Here is an 11,381-nt window from a genome sequence, read left to right as displayed (position 1 = left end):
CTATAATCAAGGTTAGAATATTATGACCTCCTTGGGTATAATCTAATTACTGAACCCCTACTTATAAATGTTTTTAGAATGAATTACCGTTATATGTAAGAATTTATGAGTAATTAATGATTTAATTAGTTAAAAGTAGGCAGGTATAAGAAGAATATCTGTAGCCATATTTTAGTTCCTAAGATGGGACGTCCCGACTTAGGAAGTTTAACTTTGTCCCATCTCAAGAGATTTGCACCCATTTTGTAAAAATCTTAACCGATATTAAACAAAAGCTTTAGTGGCAAATACTTTACAGTGAAATGCAATGACTATAAACTCTGTTATTGACTAATAACGTTAAGTTTCACAGATACTTACCATTACCGCTATATTCACTATAATGTTGTACGTGAATAAATTTAAAAAAATATGTAAACATTAACAACTTGTTCTGACGAACGCTACCGGTATGCTAGCCTAGTGTCGTTTACGTGACAATACGACTGAATGGCACTAATGTCTAGAGCCTGACCCACTACTCTGAGCCGCGTAATGTAGGTTGTCTATTATGAATTTGAATCGGGGAAATTCATGGACGTATAAACATAGACATTAAATAACAAACTGAAACATCTAACACGTGTGACATTCTTACTGGAAAGATAACAGACTATTTGACCTTCAGTGTCCATCTGTGATACTCATGGCCTGCAACTAGACATTAGTAACAATTTCACAATCGCTGACCGCGTGCACCATATGAGGACACAGCAATTTTTACAAAAATAATCAAAACACAAATCTGATTCACGTATAGTGCGTCTGTATATCCGCTTATACGTATTTCACCCTAAAAGGGATCTTCAGAACAGTTATTCACAGACGCTCTGAACGTGAAAATAAATCTTTCCTGTCTTGGTAGAAGCAACTCTAACATGGCTTCGTATGGACGCAAATAGTGACATCTGATAATAAATCCGCAAACTAATTTTTCGAAACCAAATTCAGATTTGTGCTTTAATCTGTGCCTTCTAAGAATTGCAAGGCAAAACAGACGTTGATAAGATGTTATTAGAGACATGGTCTCGGAAACCTTTTTTGGATGGTGCTAGAAAGTTCACCAATGGAGACACTGCGGGCGGCAGCCAGATGGTTGGTGGAGAGCGAGTCGTGGGTTCGAAACTAGCTTTTGGAAATGGGAATGGGTGCAACAGACGAAATAAGTAAAGATAGACCAGGATAAGATATATAAGAGAAAAGATACAGAAATAAACAAAAAGATAGATTGGTAAAATTACCAAAGATAAGATGAGAAAAAGGGCGTCACTTAACTTTTTGGGGTTAAAGGGGAAAATTAAGAAACCCTAGGAACGAAAAGAGATAAGAAAACATATCAACAACAGTTAATTATTAAATAAATTTGGTCAACACACTACATAAACAAATAAATATATTAGGTGGACTCCGTCCACCTACTTACCTACGAAACTTAATCAGCCTGATCTCTCTTCTGGTCGAAGGTATAATAATAATTTAATTTAATAAGCAAATATTCAGAGGTATTATTTTATCAGGAAACTTATTATGAGTCGAGAAATAAAATGCATTGATAAAACAAAACAATATATTCAACAATACAATTATATTGGCAGCTGTATGTAAACAAGTAAAAAATGCACCATCAATTAATGAATGGTTGTATACATATAGAAATAAACAGTATTATCATTAAGAAATATCTCTATAGATACAGCTGATTAAAGAATTCTCTCTTCGCTGTTTATGGGCTTATCTCGAGATAACGGGTACAATAAATTAAAAAAATGAATGGCAAATAAAACAAAGTTAATTAAAGTTAAATTCAAAAGAATACAAGAATAAGATAATAAAAAAGAATAATAAAAAGGTTACAAGAATTCTATATTATAAAAATTTAACCAAACCGCACTTGGTCTTAAATTAATTATCTGTCTCGCACTGTTGTTTAATGATTAACTATTCTTACTGAGAATTAAATGTTCGTAATAATTATTAGTGAGGAGTTCTTAATAGCTGATTGAAAGTTCGTAGTAAAATATTAAATGTTCTTTTAATTAAATTGCTAAATCGGTAGTTAACCTTAACTACAGGTGATGAAATGGTTGACGCAGATTTGTCCAAAATTGGGTAATATGATTACGATAACTTACAATAAATCTCGATGACTGCTACACTACATCACTGAACTTTATTATACTTTACTAGTATCAAGCACTGAAGTTAAATATAAAGGTACTTTATGACCATATTTATTCTAATATGGTAGTAGATTAAGAAACTCAAATATTTAAGTGTATACACACTTAAAGAAAAAATTCAGAGAGAACGGTAAGAGAAGCAAGCGTCTTTACTCAAAGAACGCCCTCTCAGAAGTGTCGTTCTTCCTCTCAAAATTCCACAAGCTTCCCCAAAAAAGGTGGGATAATCCCCCATTTAAAAATGACAGGCCAGCCTGTATCCATTTCTAGGAAGGTAAAAAGATTATAACGGACATAGGAAATAACGAGAAGAAACGTGAGGAGATATGAAATATGTTGGATTAGGTTCTTACAGAAAAATACTATAAAATACTTTACGACGATATTTACTAAATTTATCAAACAGAAACCGCCTGAAACCGGAAAAGAATTAACCTAGCCCTACGTCGACGTCAGCTTCTTTTGATAAGTAGGACCTTCTGTACGTAAGAATTCCGTGGTTGGGTAGGTTCCAATAAAATTTTCTAATGGTAAACGATCCCACCCGCATAGCTATTTGCGAATATGGCCATGGGCGTCTCAGCAACAGGGGTAAAGGTATTAAAAATTATTTAATATTTTAATTATAAAAAAATGTTACAATGGGAAATTTAAAATTGAATTCCACAACATATCTCCTCAACTAAGCAAAAATCCTTAGCGAATTGGTTTCTAGTTGTGGAATGCAATTTTAGATTCCCCATGTCTCTAATAACATCTTTATCAACGTCTGGTTTGCCTTGCAATTCTAAGAAGGCACAGATTAAAGCAGAAATCTGAATTTGGTTTCGAAAAATTAGTTTACGGATTGACAAATAGAGTAATTAAGAAGAAAAAATATTTTGGCTCAGAAGACTCGGTACAAAATTTACTTTAAATTTACCTGGCAGTTAAAGTGTTAATTAAAAAGAATAGCAGTAAAATCAAAATGTGTCGGGTAAATTACTTAAAAACCGCCCCAGAAGCAAAAAAAAGTCGCAAAGGGAAACCATGTCAGACTCGGACTAATAAAGCATTACTCAAAGTTTGGAGAGAGTATCTATCATAAACTTTTTTGCCGACGAGCACTGTAACTATTACAAGGTACGTTACAGTTTATTCTAAAACTAAATTTTTTGATGTTGTCTTTAAAACAGTTTCAAAATTGTGTGTTTTAAATTACCGTAAAATGAAGTGAATAGTAACAAAACTTCCAAAATAGTTTTATGTCACATTTCCGGGGGCAAAAGTAGAGGTAAAGGGGTAAATATCTGGTTGCAAGTTGATAACACTCTAAATCTGAAGGGAAAAATAAGTTTATGTGGTTGGCAGCATTGAGAGTCAGATTTATTGCAAGAATAACACGTTTTGTTTTAAGCAGATATTTCGTCATCTTCTAAACTTTACATATACGTATTATATTCTTAATTTGTACTATTTCTTTAGTGTTATATACCTATAAAAAGGATAACATACTTTAAGAATGTATAAATAACACACTTTTCTATTTTCAGAATGTTATTTGAGGTTATGTAACATATTTAGGATATGTGGGGTAAATAGAAACACAGTAGACAGCTGTTTCTATTCACCCCACAAATCCAAAACCCCTTATTTTTTGTTTTAATTACTGGTAAATAGGAATGAAACATGATAATAGTTTAGGATACCTATTATACTTGATAAAACATCTAATATACTAGTTTACTTTCAGCATGCCAAGGAATTACAAACCTGTGAAACCGAAGAAAATACAAGATTCAGAGGTTCTTCAGAAAACCGTAGCAGAGATAGCCAATGGTCTCAGCCTCAGGAAAGCAGAGAGTAAATATGATATCAACTATAGTATTCTTTATAGATATTTCAGAAAGGACGATCAGCTAAAAAGGAGGTGAGTTGAAACAAACCGCTTTGACTGAAGAGGAGGAAAAAACTTTGGTGAGTCGCTTTATTATTTGCAGTGAATGGGGCTATCCCATTAAGTCGTTTACTCTGAAACTTTTAATTAAAGATTCGCTTGACCGCCAAGGCAAGACCATAAAGCAATTTAAAGACAATATACCTGGTCGGGAGTTTGTCTACTCTTTCTTGAAAAGGCACCAGGCTAGCTTGTCATTCCGATTATGCCAAAACATAAAACGAGCCAGAGCAGCCATCTCTCCGGAAACAATTAATGAATACTTTGACAGACTTGTAGAACTGGTCAACATTCCTCCATCAAATTATGACGAAACTAACTTATCTGATGATCAGGGCAGAAGTAGAATAATAGCTAGACGAGGATGTAAATATCCTGAAAGGATGATAAATTCTACTAAAAGCTTCATCAGTAATGTTTTCTGCTACTGCTGATAGTCAAATTTTGCCCCCTTATGTAGGGTCTTTTTCTTCTTTGAGTACCTCTCCTATCGGAGATTGGATATCATTAGGGCGATTCTAATTTTATTTACTGCTGTTTTGAATAATTCGTTAGTGGTACAGCGAAACCACTCTCTTAAATTTCTCATCCAGGACATTCTTCTACGGCCTGGATTTCTGCGTCCTTGGATTTTTCCTTGCATTATAATATTTTGTAGGAATGTGTACTTTTGTCCTCTCATCAGGTGGCCGAAGTATTCAAGTTTTCTCTTTTTTATATTCAGTATTATTTCTGGATCGTTATTTATTCTGCGTATTACCTCTTCATTTGTAATTTTATCCACCCAACTTATTTTGAGTATACGGCGGTAGCACCACATCTCAAAGCTTTCAAGATTTTTAACATTCTTCTGTTTAAGAGTACATGCCTCAACACCGTAAAGCAAAGTACTAAATACATAGCATTTTAACATTATGTAGGGTATAAAGCCCTAAACCTGTATGAAAGTTGGAGAGAGGGCGGTCCTGAAGGATCTAGGTATAATAGGACCAAAAGTGGTTGGTTTGACAACTTCTGTTTTTCAGATTTTATCGAAACCAGTAAACCCGGTAAAAAATACTTGATCGGAGACAACTTGCAGAACTTATTCTATTTGGCTCCAAAGAATCTGAAATGGCAAACTATGCTCAAGAATTTGACAGTAACGTCCAGGTTGATGACTTTGCAATTTTTGAATTTGAAGGACGAAGTAATAAAGAAACTCATGCCTTCAGTTGAAGCATCTAAGTCTTCCTCCTCTCGTAGGAAAACAAGCATTAGTTTACTTGATGATATCAGTAACTTTACCATCGATTAATTAAAATAACTTGACTAGCAATGATTCATTTTGTCATTTGTTATTCGATATTTGGTTATTTATAGTTTGATATTTGAATTAAATAAACTTTTTTATCAAAACAAGTGTTGTCTTTTCACCCCATGGCAGTGCTGACTGTTTCTATAAGCCCCACAGGTTCTGCAGTTGTAATATACTTGGAAAACAGTGTCTATTTCTATTCACCACACTCAATGGGGTGAACAGAAACAGCATGTTTTAATTTTTTAAATTTTTTTTCCTTGTACCTAAAAGAAAAATCAATGGTGTAGGTTTGTAGAGGACTGCAAAGTCCATAAACCAAGGTAGCTTTCAACTCCTTACAATTCGATATTTATGTTCAAAGTTGAAAACTGCTTCTATTCACCCCATTTTACGGTAACGATTTTTGTAATGAAATGGCCAATTTATTTTGTAGAAATTAAAAACTGTTTTATATTTTATGCTATATTATCATAACTCTCCAGGTGGACAAATTTAGTGAAAGTGTAGAAATATCTTCAATAAAATTAATTAATTAAATAAAATTTGATTTCTGTTTATGACAGAAAGTTTAAGTAAGCTGTCAGTTAAATTACTAAGTATATTAAAATGTATATACTATGGTATTTTTTAAAAGTCCTTTTTATAGTAACATCAGCAGTAGTACATAGTGTCTTCTGCGACATCAGGAAATAATATTGTGCACTTGAAATCATGATACTTCGATAAACTCGAATAAGAATACTATCGAGAACGGTACTTCGATCGCAATACTCGCGTTACCTACCTAGCTGCAGTACATGTCGTCGATTCATTACTGACATACCGAGTGTTGTTTATAAAAATCCGGCTAAAAAATAATGTTATTATCGATAACATTTATTTTCCGCGTCTCAATACTTTGCTTAAACCTTAAATTTAAATCTAGTATGTGATGTATTGACGGACTTATAATAATTTATTAATACGAAATATCACCAATAAGCTAGCTGGATTCAGAGTAAGTTGATAAGATTAGACATGGTTTGTTATGTTTATAATTAATGAATGTATTGGCTAAACACCGTTATTTTGTATGTACTGGAAATTACTGTGATTTATCTCGACGTTGAATAAAATTTATGCCAAATAATTCAACGATTTTTTTTAATATTTGATCTGGTGACCTGACTAAATTTTATTATTTTTTATAATAAACTCTTTTATATTACGCTTTGCTATTCGCAATATTTAAACTTAAACGTTTCATAATGTTTTCTAGTGCTTCTTAAGCGATCCTCTGTATACGGTAGAAAAGTCTCTATAGTACACCGGATCTTGTGAAAAACAAATATCTCATCCGAGTCCCTCCCGTCAGTTCTGGTTGAATTATAGTTTATTTATTCATCAATATTCTGAGCCAGTTGTTCTGACCCCAGGAAGTAGACACTCAAAAAAGGTATTGTCCAGATATTTGGCATTTTAACTAAGTTAGCTTTGTGGATGCTTTCCGTTTAAGAATTCCGTTTACCCCGGTCAGGTACAATTTTAATGTTTTCACAAAATGTTTTCGAGAATGTTCCGTCATTTTCTTGGTATTCGTATATATTTTCAGGGTAGCCTTATGTGCATCCCAATTACCTGTTCCCTTTACCCTATTAGATAGCTGTCTTGCCTATCTTCTGAAATTAAGCAGTTTCTCATTCTACCTACCGAATTGTCTAAGTAGACAATACTCTATAATTTGGCATTTGTTATTCTTATATGAGGCAATGATTAACTCAAGGAAGCTTCGTGGTCTTCTTGGAAAGTTCCGGGTCCTTGCTTGAAGATACTTCTTAAAAATGGTTTTTTCGGACTATGTACTTATCTTGAGTATAGAATTTCGGCTGCAGTTTAATAGAAATTATTTCAAAGAATATGTATGCGTAATTCGATTATAATAACTCGTACGACACATATTTTAGTTTTAGTACTCCCAGCAGAACTTTCTTGGTAATACAAAAAGCTCCTCTAATAATTTAATTCCATCTGTCTCCTTCATATTGGCAATTCAGATTTATATTATACATTTTAAATATTCCAGGATATGAGGGTAAAATAGTAAAATTTTTTTAAATTTATCGATTTGCTTGAAATTTTGAGATATCTACCCTATGGCAATATGTGCTTTTTCTTTAGGGATGGTTACCATCCCAACTCGAAGATAGAAAAATTGTATCAAAAAAGACCATGGTATTCGTTAGAACAGTGAATTTTAAGACAAAATATTCTTTAGAGTTTCTTCGAAAAGTCAATATTTTTGGAGTTATTCGTGACTTAAAGTTCACAAATGATAGGTAAAAAAGCATGTTTTTAAACGTTTTTCTCAAATATCTCCAAAAATGTAGATGTTATCTGAAAATTTTTTGGATATAAAATGAGGCCTATAAAATAGATTAGTTGAATAACGGCAAAATGGGAAAGGTTCTTCATGGAAAACTTCTTTAAAGATCTTAAAGAAACCTTTAAAATAACTACTGGTAGAAGTAATTTGCATGGAAATTAAGGTAAGTTATAACTAAATTAAAGTTCGCTTATATTTTTTGTGACGCAGAAAGTAACAAACTTGCCACCTCCAAAACCACCCTAGGTAAAACCAATCGTTGTTAATTTACAATTTACTTTACCTATACATGAATATTATATTCTAAAAGTTAATTCTTAAAAAGAACAACAACGAATGCATGTGGCAAAAATGAAAACGCTTAGATGGATAAGTAAAGTAATAAAAAAGGATAAAATTAAGAATTAGTATATTAAGAATTGCTGATATTCAAGTTCCTGGAAGGAGTAGGAGAGGACGTGTCGGTACAGAGGATTGAACTTGCTATGGCCCAAGATAGAAACTTATGGAGAAATGTAATTGGAGAAGCCGACCCTGCATAGCGATAAGTCAAATAGAATAATGATGAAACTCCAAAGTGGATTTGTTTTCCTATTTTCGCCAATTTAATTGATGTAAGTAGTACTCACTATTCGTTTACCAAATTAAGTTTCGAGGTCGTTGTTCCGATAATAACAAAGCTATAATAGTAGTGTTGCTCACTTAATGTTGACACCCTGAAAGCGACTACATATTTTATATAATTATACTGGATATGTGAACTTTTTGTTCTTTGTTTCCGTCTTTAATGTTATTTGGTTTGAAGTATAGAATTAATTGATTGGTTTCAGTTTGATTTGATTAGATTACCATCAAAATTAATTCTAGTTTAATAAACACATACTTTTGAAAGTTTAATTTTAATATAAATATTAATACATGTGTGTTTATTTAATTAAGAGCAATTAATTTATTCATGACACGTTTAATATTATTGCCTATCAAATTTTTTTTATGTATACAGTTACCGAAATCAATATATACCTACTATAGGTAAGTAGTAACCTCGTAGCATATAATCGGGATACCAAATATGGATTGGACATAGTTACAGTCATAGTCATATTTGTGTCGCAATAAGAACCTGAAAGTTTAGAGATTACTGTTATTTGCTATCTTTATTGGGCATTAACCAGAATTTTATTTGAAAATACGTTTATCTTGACGTTTCGACTTCCACTTCGGAAATCGTTCTCAAACAAATTAAATTAAATTTGTATTTGGAGAACAATTTCAGAGGTGGAAATCGAAACCTTAAAATAAAAGTATTTTTATTAGTTGGAAAAAAATATAAGTCCGGCTTTTTTGTTTTAACGTATATCATTGATAATAAAAGTAATTCAAAAACGCCATTCAAACAATATTTATTAGCATCTTATATTGCACCGAATGGCTTCACTATAGGAAGTTAATGGTTTAGAAAACTACAGATTCATATGTATGCACAGTATTATGATTGTCTGATATAACGAGATCGGCTTATAACGAGGTAATTAGTCTGCCATTTCAGTTCTCGTTATAGAGGGAGTCTACTGTATTTTGAAATACAAAAGACTAATATAATTATGAACATTTAATAAATAATACAAAACATATCACATAAATAATAATATTAATAAATATTTTATTATATATATAATATTATATGTATATATATACATATATAATATATTGTAACGAAATAGCCCATCTCCGATACGTCATAATTTTTAGAAGGACGAATCTAGAAAACGTAAGTACCGGCATGTCAATAGCGCCCGTCTTTCGGACGGGAGACAATTAGAGGTGGGACAACGCCAGAATGTTCTCGAAAAGTAACTTTATTATATATATGTAACGTTGTTAGGAGTGAGTTAGTGGATAAGAGAGTACCGAACTGTAAACTTATAAATAAATATATGTATATAAATTCGAACCGCTCGTTTTATTTAATCACGCTACAGTTGGTGTCAGGTCTGGGGTTAATTGATTTATTTAAAAATAAATTCAGCAGTGACTTTTGAAAAAGACTTTTGAACATTTTAAAAAGTACGCGTGCCTGACCAAAGATGCTGCTAGTAGAACTGTCAGTAAAACAGTTGCGTGAGCAGCTAGAAGAACGCGATGAAGACTGCAGTGGGTCCAAGAAGATACTCCAAGAACGACTGAAGACTGTTCTCAACAAGAATGGAGAAGACCCAGAGACATTCCAGTTCCAGTCAGCAGAAGAAGCAGTTTTAATGAAGATCGAAGAGAGTTCCAGAAAAAATGATAAGAAATTTGAAAACGTCTCTCAAATGATAGAAGAATCTTCTAAAAGAGATGATAATAAATTAGAGAATGTTCCTAAAAGATTCGATGAAACATTCGAAAATGTATTTAGAAGATTCGACGAGACTTCACAAATAATTAAAGAAATATGTATTCAAAACAATGAGAAATTTGAAGAAGTCTCAAGAACATTCGATAAAGTAGAAGAGAAGATCAAACAATTAGAGACCATGATAAGTAACACAAAAGTGCTACCACCAGTTAATACGGTAGCCTTAGATCCGGTAGTGAAAGAAGAATCACCGAGAGACGAAATGACACATCATATGAGATTCAAATTGCCACCATTTGATGGAAAGTCCTCTTGGTCCATATACCTTAGACAATTTGAAGCTATTGCGACAGCCAATCATTGGACAGAACAAGAAAAAGCTGTTTCCTTGACTGCTGCTTTACGAGGTGATGCTGCAGATATCCTAAGATCAATTCCTAAGGGTCAAGAAAGATGTTACCAGACCTTGTTCACTCGACTAGATAAACGTTACGGAGATGCCCATCTACAACCAGTCTACAAAGTACAAATAAGAAGTAGAATCCAACGAGCAAGTGAGAGTTTGCAAGAATTTGAAGCAAATATTGCTCGTATAGCGCTGTTGGCCTATCCAGAGGCACCAGACAACATTTTGGAAGAAATCGCTGTAGATGCCTTCGTCAATGGGTTAAGAGACATTGAACTACAGAAAGCTTTACGACTAGCAAGACCGAAAGTTTTAGATGAAGCGCTCGCTATTGCCTTGGAACATGAAACAGCTAGTCAAGTTTCACGGAGCTATCGAGTACGAACCTCTGAAGAGAGCGACGAACAAAACGAGAAACGTCTGGAGGAAATCGTAAGGAAAGTAGTTCGTGACATGATGCCGAAGAGACGTGAACCCAGATGTTGGAATGGTAACGACGTAGGTCACATTCGTCGTAAATTGCAAGAAAATAATACAACAGTCAGAAAGCTAGAACAAATCGAACACAGGGCTGGAAAGAGTCATTCAAATGATGATGCTCAGTCAAGACGGGCATACAGTGCAAATCGTAATCATTGTCTTGAATTAGAAGAACGACTTTGCCCCGTGACACGAACCGCCGTCATTAATGATCAATGGCAGCCTCAACAGCTACAAGACGCTCAAGCAGATGATCCATGTATAAAAAGAGTATTGGATTGGATGCGTCGAAGTGGAAGACCTTCTTGGCAAGACATTAGTGCATGTAGTCCAGAAG

General features: G+C 33.3%; 1 protein-coding gene and 1 long non-coding RNA gene across 2 annotated transcripts in view; one reads left to right on the top strand and one right to left on the bottom strand.

The window, feature by feature from the left end:
• The first annotated feature begins 6,226 nt into the window (after positions 1 to 6,226).
• LOC140445095 (calcium release-activated calcium channel protein 1-like) overlaps positions 6,227 to 11,381 on the top strand; it is a 145,824-nt gene continuing 140,669 nt past the window's right edge. The window contains exon 1 of the mRNA XM_072536912.1: positions 6,227 to 6,452. The gene's annotated coding sequence lies outside the window, so the exon portion shown is untranslated. The remainder of the gene's footprint in view (positions 6,453 to 11,381) is intronic.
• The window catches only part of LOC140445098 (uncharacterized), a 33,317-nt gene continuing 30,790 nt past the window's right edge, over positions 8,855 to 11,381 (bottom strand). Inside the window, exon 3 of the long non-coding RNA XR_011951367.1 lies at positions 8,855 to 8,940. This is a non-coding gene — a long non-coding RNA (uncharacterized lncRNA). The remainder of the gene's footprint in view (positions 8,941 to 11,381) is intronic.

This window comes from Diabrotica undecimpunctata, chromosome 7, assembly GCF_040954645.1.
Source record: "Diabrotica undecimpunctata isolate CICGRU chromosome 7, icDiaUnde3, whole genome shotgun sequence".
In the NCBI taxonomy this organism is placed as follows: domain Eukaryota; kingdom Metazoa; phylum Arthropoda; class Insecta; order Coleoptera; family Chrysomelidae; genus Diabrotica; species Diabrotica undecimpunctata.
The sequence above is the reverse complement of the archived record's forward strand: the minus strand, read 5'-3'. Positions and strand labels throughout refer to the sequence as shown.